This window comes from Grampus griseus, assembly GCF_964374135.1.
Source record: "Grampus griseus genome assembly, chromosome: 2".
Classification (NCBI taxonomy): domain Eukaryota; kingdom Metazoa; phylum Chordata; class Mammalia; order Artiodactyla; family Delphinidae; genus Grampus; species Grampus griseus.
Window position 1 is genome coordinate 168,075,298 of NC_139018.1, and position 12,157 is coordinate 168,087,454.

The following is a 12,157-nucleotide window of genomic DNA, read 5'->3' on the forward strand; positions in this document are numbered from 1 at the left end:
TGTACACCTGAAACTAACACAACATTGTAAAGCAACTATACTCCAATATAAAATAAAATTTTTTAAAATAAAAATAATAAAAAAACAGGTTTGATAGGTATGATTTTTGACAAATAAAATGAAAATTTATAAAAATGAGTTTATTTTGTTTTATAATTAACAAAATGATCTTATAATGACAATTGTGCACTAAATCATTTGGCTCAACCAAAAATAAATGGAGTGTTGATTTGAAGGATGTGATGGACTGTCACTTTGGTGGCCCTCAATGAACCATGCTTCTTTTTATCTGTACCCCTGTGAGTCGCTTCACACATTGATTCTGGTCTTGGCCACATGACTAGCTTTGACCAATGGAACATTAGTGAAAGAAGTGAAAGACTGGAAAATCCTTGGACCTTGTCTTCTTAGAATGCTTCTTCTTGGAACCCATCCACCACGCTATGAGAAAGCATAAGCAACCATATGGAGAAGCCCACCTGGAGGAGAATCGAGACCCCTAGCCAAGTCCAACTGGGCTCCCAGACTGTAGCCAGTACCAATTTCCATCCCTGCATGAGTCCATTTCTAAAATGAGTCCATTTTAGATCTTCTAGACATCCCGTCTCCAAGCCAACAACATGTGAAGCCCAGTAACCTCCTGGTCAACCCACAGAGTTGTATGAGGTAATAATAAATTGTTAGAAGCCATTAAATTTGGGGTGGTGTGTTGTGCTGCAATAGATTAACTAAAGCAGAAACTATTACCTCCAAGTGGGGTCCTGCCATCACTTGTGGCATTGATTTTGAGTCTGGGAGAGGAATGGAGAAATTTGGAGGAATGATGAAGAGACTGTTTGGTGGAGGCCGAAAGATAGTGAGGAATATCTTATTGGAAGCTGAAGGAAAGAGAACTTTCAGCTTCCAATAGGATATAGGCAGAAAAATTAGCAAAACTATTGCAGTATTGCAGAAAAACTAGCAAAACTATTAGCCTGTGGACATATGGGAAATAGAAAGGGTACCTCATAACCTTGTGGATATGGCTAAGGAGAGTTCTGGACAGAATGTTGAAGGTGCCATCTGGCTTCTTTTAGATGCCTACAGTAAAGTCCAGGAGGAGCCTGTTGAGGCAAAGAGGGGACTATTTAGATTTCAAGCAGAATTTAGAAGAACTAAAAAAGCACTAGAACTTGTGGGCTTGATAACAAAATTGCATTCAACCCTAGTCTCTCCAAGAAAAAATTTCTCAACGTAAGAAATGGCCTTGGTTTGCAGATGAAATACAGGGTGCTGTTAGTAATATATGACCTCAGGGTCAACGTCTCTGTTAAGGCATCAGAAAGATTTAAGGAGTATCTCAATCATCCTCTCAGCTACACAAGAGGACGTCTAAGAATCTTAGAGGTGTTTTCCCATAGCTTCCTGATTTGCAGCTCCAAACAGAGAAAGGGTTGTCTTGAAGAGATTTGTGAGTGTGATGATTTATCTAATAGAGTGGATTATAATTTGATACATAGAAAACTACAAAGTTTGTAATGTAATGTAAGCTACAGTAATCAAAACAGTATGGTACTGGCACAAAAACAGAAATATAGATCAATGGAACAGGATAGAAAGCCCGGAAATAAACCCACGCACCTATGATCAATGAATCTATGACAAAGGAGGCAAAAATATACAATGGAGAAAAGATAGTCTCTTCAATAAGTGGTGCTGGGAAAGCTGGACAACTACATGTAAAAGAATGAAATTAGAACATTCTCTAACACCATATACAAAAATAAACTCAAGATGGATGAAAGACCTAAATTTAAGGCCGGACACTATTAATAGCTCATTTTTTAAATTGCTGAATAATACTTCATTTTATATCAGTTTGTTTATCTGTATACTTGTGGATGGACTTTTGGGTTGTTTCCTGTTTGGGGCTATTACAAATAAAGCTGTAATGACATTCATATTCAAGTCTTTGTACAGAATATGTGTTAATTCTCTTGGGTAAATACCTAAGAGTGAAATGGCTCTATTGTATGTTTACCTTTTTAAGGAACTATCACATTGTTTTCCAAAGTGGTTGTACAATTTCCCTTCCCACCAGCAGTGTATACGCGTTCCAGTTCCTCCACATTCTCAACAACACTTGATATGATCAGTCTCTTTAATTTTTGCCATTCTAGTAGATGTTTAGGGGTAGCTCACAATGGTTTTAATTTGCATTTCTCTAACGACAAATGATGCACTTAGTTGCCATCCTGATATCTTTTTTGGTGAAGTGTCTGTTCAAGTATTCTGCCCGTTTTTATATTGGGTTTTTTGTCTTCTTACTGGGTTTTGAGAGTTCTTTGAGTATTCTGGATATGCATCCTTTATCAGATATACACTTTGCAAACATTTCCTTCAAGTCTATGGCTTGACGTTTTATTCTCTTAACAGTGTCTTTTATAGACAGAAGTTTTAAATTTTGATAAAGTGCTATTTTTGTCTAACCCAAGTAAGCAGAGGCTTTCTCCTAAAAGTTTCATGTTTTGTATTTTGAGTTAATTTTTGCCTATGGTGCAAGTTATGGATTGACGTTCTTTTTTTTCTTTTGCATATGAATATCAAATTGTTCTATCACCATTTGTTCAAAAAACAATCCATTCTTCAATGAATCGACTCTGCATCTTTGTAGAAAAACACTTTATTTATTTACTTCTGCACTCTCTATTCTATTCCATCGGCTCATGTATCTGTGTTTACACCAAAGCACACTATATTGATTACTATAAATTTACAGTAAGTCTTGAAACCAGGTAATGTTAGTCTTCTAAATTTGGTCTTTATTTTTTAAGTTGGTTTGGCTAAGTTCTTTGCATTCCATATGAAATCTGGAATCTGCTTGTCAATTTCTACCAAAAAGTCCACTGAGATTTTGATTGAGATTGCATTAAATTTGTAGATTAGTTTGGTTAACATTGACACCTTAACAACATTCAGTCTCCTGACTGTTAGCAAACTATGTGTGTCCATTTTTCACAGACTTCTTCCGTTTCTCTCAGTAATATTTATAGTTTTCAGTGTATAGTCTTTTCAGCTTTATTCCTAAGTATTTTATATATTTTGATACTACTGTGAATGATATTGCTTTTTAAATTTCAATTACCAAACTTTTGCTGTTATATATAGAATACAATTGATTTTTGTATGTTGATCTTGTATTCCATACTTTGTTAAACTTGCTTATTAGTTCTAGTAGCGTTTTTTTGTGGATTGTATCAGATTTTCTATATAGATGATTATGTCAGCTATAAATAAATAGAATTTGTTTACTAAATGAGTTAAAACATTTCATAATATCACTGTCTTAGTCTGCTCAGGTAAATGGTTTATTTATTAAACCATTTTTATTGAAGTATAGTTAATTTATAATGTGTTAGTTCCAAGTGTACAGCAAAGTGATTCAGTTATATATATGTGTGTGTGCGTATATATGCACACACACATATATATACACGTATATATGCAGATTCTTTTGCATTATATGTTATTACAAAATATTGAATATAGTTCCCTGTGCTATATAGCAGGTCCCTGTTGGTTATCTATTTTATATATAGTAGTATGTATCTGTTAATCCCAAATTCCTAATTTATACCCTCGACTTTCCCTTTTGGTAACCATAAGTTTTCTCGCTCTGCCTGTGTGGACTCTGGAATCTGATGCTGGGGTTTGAATCCTTGCTCAGTCACTTTCTAGCTCTGTGATCTTGGGTAAGTCAATTAACCTCTCTGTACCTAAGTACCTTATCTCTAAAATGAGGACGATACTAATACCTACTTTGAAGTGTGGTTTGGAGAATTACTTAAGATAACATATGCAAAGTCCTTACAACAGTGCTTGGCCTGTAGTATGCACTGTATAAATGTTAGCAGTTGTTCATATTATAATTTGGCAATGCTTGCTCGCTCTACATCGGCTTGCCAGGAGTATACACCGTTTCATATCCTCTCTCTTTTTTTCTAGCAACCCTGCAAAACACCTGCTAAATAACTGTTATGGACTGAATTGTGTCGCCCTCCCCCCACTCCCCACCCCCTACCCCCGTCCCGCCGCCTTCTCCCTGTCCAAATTCATATATTAAAGCCCTAACCCCCAAGGAGGCTATATTTGGAGACAGGACCTTTAGAGAAGTAATTAAGGTTAAATGAGGTCACAAGGTTGGGTCTTAATCATCTTTATAAGAAGACACACCAGAGAGTTCCCTCTCTCGCTACATATACACAGAAAAAGGCCAAGTGAGGACACAGTAGGAAGGCGGCCATGTAGGAGAGAGGAAGAGAGACCACACCAGAAAGCAATCCTGCTGGCACCTTGATCTTGGACTTCCAGCCTCTCACTCTGTGGTATTTTGTTACGACAGCCTGAGCAGACTAAGACAGTGATACTATGAAATGTTTTAACTCATATATTCCATGAGAGGCAAATAAGCAGTCCTGACATACAACATCTGATGCCAACCTCGGGTACCATTTCCCCATTGTGGGAAAGTCTGGCATCTACCATGGTTGAGGTGGGGGAGTGCTACAGAGTCATATACCATTGGGACTACTGCCCACTTGCTTCCCTCAATATAGCTATTTTTCCTACAAAATTTGTTGAAGCCCCAGGCTGACTACTAGCTATACAGGGGTTAGTTATTAACTGCGAGAGCTGTTACTCTTATTTCTTTCTTCTTTCAGGCCCATCACAGAGTCCACTAAGTCGCTGATCAGATTCTGGACTAGGGTGACCTCATGCAGGCTGTAGCCTTCCATTCCCTCCCGAGCTGGGCAGGGCTGCGCTGGCTGGAGTCCTGGTCATTCCACTTGTTGGGATTCCCAAAGGCCTCCCGATTTGGGGGTCATGGGAGGTGAGGCCCAGCCTTGGAATTTTCTCTCCTGCTTCTCTATCCTCTTTTCTCTTTACCTTTCCTTCCAGAATTCCCTAAGAACTCTTTTCCCTTCAGTACAGAGAAGAATTCAGCTGGGTTCCAGGGCTTAAACTTGCAGACACCCTGGTTAATAAGATATTTGCAGAACAAAGAGCCTGCCATTTAAGGCAGTTTTGCTTGTACATTTATTATAAATATATATTATATATAACATGTATGATATATGTACGATGGTATGTATATTATATTCATAATATTATGTATATGTGTGCTATATTGAATATATAAAAGATACATATTTCTAAGTAATATCCTTTATTTTCTTCTTCTTACTACATTAGGAACAATTAAAGAAAACTGGAGATAAAAGCAACCTCTGAGTTTAGAAATATAGAACTGTGAGTTCGGGTCTCAGGTTCACTCACTGACTTGTGAAAAGCTGTTTGCAATTTACCTCTGAATTTATTTCTCAGGTGTAGGGTGTTCAGAATACGAAAGCAGTAATTATGTAAATCATGAAGTCAGGTGGCTGTAGGAAAATCAGAGCACTATGGCTTTGGCTTTTCAAATCTTTTATTAAGACTTTCCAAAGACCATCATTAAAAAATAAGCAGAGAGAGACAGGAGGTCCAGAAAAGTTTATTAGATCACACTTAATTTCCTAGTTAACCTCTGCGAAGGTCAAGTCAGATTGCTATATATTTGACTCTAAATGAACTACATAGAAAATGCAAAAACATATACAGAGTAATCGTGGCAGTTGACAGCGCTCGTTTTAAAGAGGTCGCGGGTCTGCAACAGGCTTTGCGCCTGGAAAGCTTTGACTCAGTCATCTGCGCGCAGGAAGAGGGCTGGGCCGCCGCTCCCAGCACTGGCTTTCTCGCGCGCTGCCCCCAGATACCGCGCCCGCCCCGGGGCGACGCATCCAGCGCAGAGCGTCTGCGGAGCATCGCGAGCCCCCCACCCCCGCCCGGCGTCCCGGCTCCGCCCCTCCCGCCGCGGCCCACGCCCCTGCCCCGGGGGGCGTGAGGAGGCGGCGGCCCGTCCTCCCCGCGCCGCTGTGGGGCGTCACGGGCTGGGACGGGCCGAGTGCGCCTGGCGGCGGAGAGAGCGGCGCGCGGAGCTGAGCGCCCAGGGCTGCGCTTCTCTGGCCGGCGGGGCGGCGCCGTGGGCCGGACGCTCCGGGCTCCCCGACGCCGCCGGCTGCCCAGCTCCGCCCCGGGCCTCCCCGCCCAGCGCCCCGGTAGTGCGCCCCGGGCGCAGCGCCCACCCGGCCGGTCGTAGCCGGCACGCTGCCGTCGGGGCTGCTCGCCGCGCTCTGCCTGGCCGAGCGGCTCGGGGCCGCCTGCGGCTGCCAGCTGCCTTCGAGTGGAGACCCCTGAACGAGGGCTGCGGCGCCCAGTTGACCGAGAGCGTCTCGTACGCCAAGGTGCTGGCGCTGCACCAAGAGGTGCATGGCCTATACAGCTCCTGCCCCGGCAGTACGAGGCCGGCAAGGCGGGGCGCCTCTACCGGGCCGAGGTCAAGCTGCTGTGGACCAGGCGTGGGGCAGCGTGCTCGAGGTGCCCGCGGGCTCCAGGCTCCACCTCAGCGGCCTGGGCTACTTCTCCTGTCACTCCCACACCGTGGTCTAGGATTACGCCTGTTTCTTCTTCCTCAGGTGAGCCTGCCACCTCCCGCCCATACCATCCCCTCGGCCCATTTGCGTGACCAACTGAGGTCGCCTTTATCCGGAGCCGGATCAGGAACTCGCAGGGAGTTCTGTCCGTGCGATGTTAGATGATGCCTTGGGCTCCTTCCCGTGCTCTTCGTTCTTTCCTGCTCCTCCCGTCGTGTCTACAACATCCTGGGTACCTCTGGCCAAGACTGTTGGAAAAACAGGGAGTGTTCCTGTGCTTTAAGAACAGAAGAGTGTTTCAGGCAAAAGCTCCAGGTGCTTTCCAGCAACAAGTAGCCAGCCCATTCCAGATAGCAAAGGTTTATGCGGGGGGCTCCGCGGGGAGACTCTGGTCGCAGTGCTTTGAGGAATATAAAGGTAAATCAGGCAGGACCCTCTCTGATTGAGTTCATGCAAGTTGGTCTGTGGTCCAGATGAAACGCTTGTGTGTAAGAATTCAGGTGACGGGTTAGACTAAGGTTTGAAATAACAGCAGGTGGAATCCTAGTATACTTGGAACTCTGTGTTTTAAACTGGATTTGGTGGGAGTAGTTTGGGATGGGTGGTGGTCACACCAAAGCAGAATCCGTTTGAAATCAATTGTTGGAATTCTGGCTCCTCTTTTCCTGTGGGTTTGAGCAAGTTACTGACCTTGTCCAGAATCTCAATAGCCTCACCTTCATAATGAGAGAAACAAGGTTGCTTGAGACTAAAACCCAGTCACTCACACAAAACACCTGGTGCAGGTTAGATGCGGACCAGTCACTATTCTGCACACCTGCTTAAATGCCAAGATGGCGCTGGTGTGGAATGCAGCCCAGCTGGCCTCCCGTTTCACCCGCGTTAGCTCCCGTCGGCTGCCGGCAGATCTCAATGCCAGGCTCTAACAAACAAATTTATGGAGGAGGGGCGGGGGGTGGGGTGCTGGGTGGGGTCAGGGCCTTGCGGGGGTCACAGGGCTTTGAAGAATATAGAAGTGAATTAGGCAGGAGGCCCTGTCTGATTGGAGACTCCTGGAATCTTGGGCAGTTCCGTGAAAGTTGGGCTGTGGTCAAGACGAAACACATGTGGATAAGAATTTAGGCAATGGGTTTGACTGAAGTTTAAAGTAAGAAAACTGCAGGTGGAACCCTAAATGCATTGGTTGTCCCCAGTTGAAGGAGGAGACTGAGAGGAACCTCAGAATGGAATCGAATGCGTCTATCGAGATAGCGATTGCATCGACAGCTGTGATGGGCGACAGATCCAGTCTTCCCAGTCTGTGGAGTAGGATTGAAGATATTCGGAACGACCATGACCTTGGTCTGCAGACTCACTCTTAGCTCTTTAGATTTCATGTCACTGAGAAACAAGAGTGAGTTCCGCAGAGGGCTGTCGGTAAGCTCATGGCAACGTGTTTTCCATGCTGAAGCCAGAATATCTAAGATTAGACTATGTGGCGTGCCTTGTGTTGGCTTGGGTGGCTTAGCTAGATTCAGTTGAATTTATTTTTAATTGCTGAACAAGTACAGTTTCTAAATAAACTCGTCAAGGAGTGAGACAGTACCTTCTTGATACAGAGAAAAACTAGACTTTTCATGTCTTTATTTAAGGAAAACACTGGGGACCCAGCTACAAAACTATTCAACAATGAAACTTCATTTTCCAAAGAAAAAAACCAGAGTACTTGAGAAGACGTTATTTTCTTTTCCTATTTTATAATGAAATACTGTTTTTTCCACTGGTTCTGTGGTCAACCAACTCTTTCATCTTCTCTCTGACATGTTTATAGAACGTTAGGGCAGAAATAGAGTCAAATGGTAGTCCGGTAGATTTCTATTTCACAGAGTTATGTTGCGCTGATGTGTGTTAACAGCTGCATACAAAGCATTCCTCCTCTGTTATTCTGGGACCCATTGAGAAGAGAACAGATTCTGGTCAGCGTCACAGGAGAAGGTGGCGCTGGAGACTCCCTGGTGGGCCCCACATGCCCCCCATGGGCTGGAGAGTAACTCCTGTCTCTCCTTTTCCTTTTGTTTACTTCTTCATCTTGACAACAGGCATTTTTTGCGAGGCTCAATAGAAATGTTAACTAACTTTTATACTGCAGTTACTCTAGCCAGAGACTTTTTTTTTTAATGCAATCCTTACATCACCATCAAAAAGTAAGGTGCTTTTGTCATCCTCTTTTTATAGATTGTAATACTGAAGCTTAGAGAATTTAAGAAATTTGTTTCCTGTCAGACAGAAGTAGTAGTGGTAGGACTTGAACCCGGGTCATTGCAACTGGCCTCCCTTTCACCAAGAAACAAGGAACACACTGTCTATGAGAAGGAAGGCCACCTGGGAGATAACACAGATAGACAAATGCAGACACATGCACACACTCGCTCTGCCCCCAAACTCACCTTTTTCAAAAGCTTAAGAATAGACTCATGAAGTAGGAGGCAGAGAAACAATTAGAAATAATGAGAGCCGATGGAGACTGTCACAGTCTTCTGTTGACTCAAGATTCAAGATGGCGCACCCCATGGCTGTCCAATCTACAGCTCTGCTTTCTTCCTCTTTCTTGTTAGGATGGATGAAAATTATAACCTCTTGCCTCATGGAGTCAGTTTCCAACATGCCATCTTTCCAGACACTCAAGAGAACAGAAGGATGTTTTCCCAGTGGCAGCAATGGTGACTTTTTCCAGTGACCGGGAGATCCAAGAAGACAATTGGTAAGAATTGGTACCCTGTGCCAGAGCAAAATAATAGAATAGCTGCATTTTGACCCAGAGAGTCAAGAGTGCTCTTCCAGAAGCTCAGACCAAAGAGTATTTTCCTCCGTGCCCCCGACCGCCACTCCCAGCAGTTAACAAACCCTGCTCATAAACCTTCGACTCCTGAGGCTTTACTATTGGGCGTGGAGTTCCTCACAGTCAGGGAACAAGGTGGGATGAAGGTTGGCACGCTGTGCCTCAATTGCCTCTTCTGTAAAATGGAAACAATAGTAGCATCTACGCTATAGGGCTGATACCATAGGATTTAACTCTGTAGGAAATGTAGATATGTAAAGCCCTTAGCATAGCGCTTGACAGAGAAAGTACTCAGTACATGTGAGCTGTTATGACTACTACCATTATTATTATTATAATTGATAGCATAAGGCTACTCTGATTGATAGCATAGGGCTCCGAGGAATTTTCCAAGAGGAAAGAAAAGTCCTCAAGAAAATGAAATGAGAGAATTATAGTAGCTAACACTTCTATGATTCTTATCTATAGCTATTAAGACGTAGAGGTACAGGGTGACCAAAGTAGTCGTGGACCGTTAGGGTCAGGATGATTTGGGGCATGAACATATAAAAGGGGTATTCCAGTCTGAGGCATTAGCCAGAGTTGTGGGGACATTCTGAGGACTGTCACTTTGCCAAAGCAGTGGCATTGACACAGTTGAGCTGGGACGATTGTGGGACCAGGTCAGGAGAGGTGGTGGCCCATGGCTCGCAGTCTCCCACCTGAGATGTTTTTAGGACCACATGACAGACTACTGGAGAGAGTTCTGATGTGGGTGTCCCCCAGGACAAGGACTTTTTTGTGGGTCAAGGAACCAATCTGAACATGTTGGGTGGCTTCCTTCTTTCCACCCGTCTGTGCTGGCCTTGCAAAGAGTGTCTTTCTCTCGTCTGGTGGGTTGGCCTAGGGGGACGGCCTTGTTCTTCCAAACCTCCTTATCTTCTGTCCTAGGCTCCCTGGCACCTGGAGGCCTTCTGCATGTTCTTTGCACAGAACCTGTTCTCACGATGGGCAGGGGTGTCCAGCTAAGGAAAAATGTTGATTCTTGCTTCCTAGACACTATCAAGGGTCCCTTCCTCAGGCCTACCCTACTGACAGATCTAGACTCCTCTGACCCCTCCTCCATGGTTTGCCAGAATTTTCTGAACTCTGCTCCCAGCATGGTTCCAAGCACCTGTTTGTTTTTCTGCTCTTAATCTGTACTGGTACCCACTCCACATTGAGCTGGACCTACCAGGTGTCAGCCTGAGTATCCCTGGCTTGAGTCAGAACTTCGCATGTTCCAAATGAAATCTTTTTGGTCTCCGTCCTTTGCTTCTCCATTTTTATGGGAGTTTGCTTATTTTACTAAATCTTTGGTAACGACAGATTTGTATCAAAAGATCAGATGTTGTTCCAAAAACACCTTATAGCTTAGCCCCCAAACTCTTCAGGTGCATCACTAATTAGCCCTGTGGTCACATAATGAAGCTATTAATATTTCCCTGGAATTAGTTATTCCATCATTAGAAAAAAATAGAACAACAGGACCATGGAGAATTGTTTCAAGGTGAAGGCAGTTCTATTTCGGGTGGTCAGATGTTGATCTTGGGGAGAATCTCTTTTCCCTTTCATCACCCTGGTCTCTTAGATAACAAGGGGTGGGTGTGTGCATTGCCCTGAGAGTCAAAAGCTTTGGGAGAAGAAAATTAATTCTTCCAGATTGCTGAGCTGCTGTGTAGCTGAATTTACGCGTTGGAACCAATGGACCTTGCACTTTTCAACACCTTAGCTCCCTCCATTTTTATCCCTTGTCCTCTTTGAAAGGTACCACATCAGATGTAAGTTAGCTTGTTAGTTTCAGAATTTAAATTTAAACTAAAAATAAATTGGCTTTTTGGTAAATTTTAGCATTTACATTTTATGATACTCTAGAAATTTTTACTTCCTCTGCAGTGAGTAAAGTAGTTGTAAATGGAAGATCTCAGAGTTAGATGAAGAATTGACAATTACTTGCTCTTTTCTTCCCAAAAAACCCACTAAAACTTCTCTGCCTTTTCCTTTTGAAGGTGAACATCTTACTTTCTCTCCTACCCAGAATAAATACATCACGTTACATCAGAAGCAGTCTGTTTTTCCTATGGTGGTGGGTCCTCAGTCTTAGGAGGGATCAGAGGAGCTGTTCAGGTCACCTTTTGTTTAAAAATTTATTTTATTGAAGTATAGTTGATTTACAATATTGTGCTATTTTCTGCATAGTAGAGTGATTTCATTATACATATATATACATTCTTTTTCATATTCTTTTCCATTATGGTTTATCACAGGATACTGAATATAGTTCCCTGTGCTATACAGTTGGACCTTGTTGTTTATCCATCCTATAGATAATAGTTTGCCTCTGCTGACCCCAGCCTCCCAACCCACCCCTCCCCCTTCACCCCTCCCCCCCTTGACAACCACAAGTCTGTTCTCTATGTCTGTGAGTCTGTTTAGTAGATAAGTTCATTTGTGTCATATTTTAGATTCCACATATAAGTGATATGGTATTTGTCTCTTTCTGACTTGCTTCACTTAGTATGATAATCTCTAGGTCCATCTGTGTTGCTGCAAGCAGCGTTATTTCATTCTTTTTTATGGCTGAGTAGTGTTCCATTGTATATATGTACCACATCTTCTTTATCCGTTCATCTGTCAATGGACATTTAGGTTGTTTCCGTGTCTTGCCTGTAGTGAAGAGCGCTGCTGTGAACGTAGGGGCGTGTATATCTTTTTTGTTTTTGCCGCTGTTGTTTGTGGCTGCACCGTGCAGCCTGTGGGATCTCAGTTCCCCGACCAGGGGTCAAACCCCTGCCCCCTGCAGTGGAAGCAT

The 12,157-nt window shown here is 43.3% G+C and overlaps 1 pseudogene across 1 annotated transcript; it reads left to right on the forward strand.

Moving 5' to 3' along the window:
* Positions 1-1,021: 1,021 nt before the first annotated feature.
* On the forward strand, positions 1,022-11,358 carry LOC309819348 (coiled-coil domain-containing protein 3-like; annotated as a pseudogene). The gene is made up of 5 exons: positions 1,022-1,085; positions 5,735-5,980; positions 6,155-6,551; positions 9,104-9,249; positions 11,355-11,358. The product of its transcript is annotated as a coiled-coil domain-containing protein 3-like (transcript).
* The last annotated feature ends 799 nt before the right edge of the window (positions 11,359-12,157 follow it).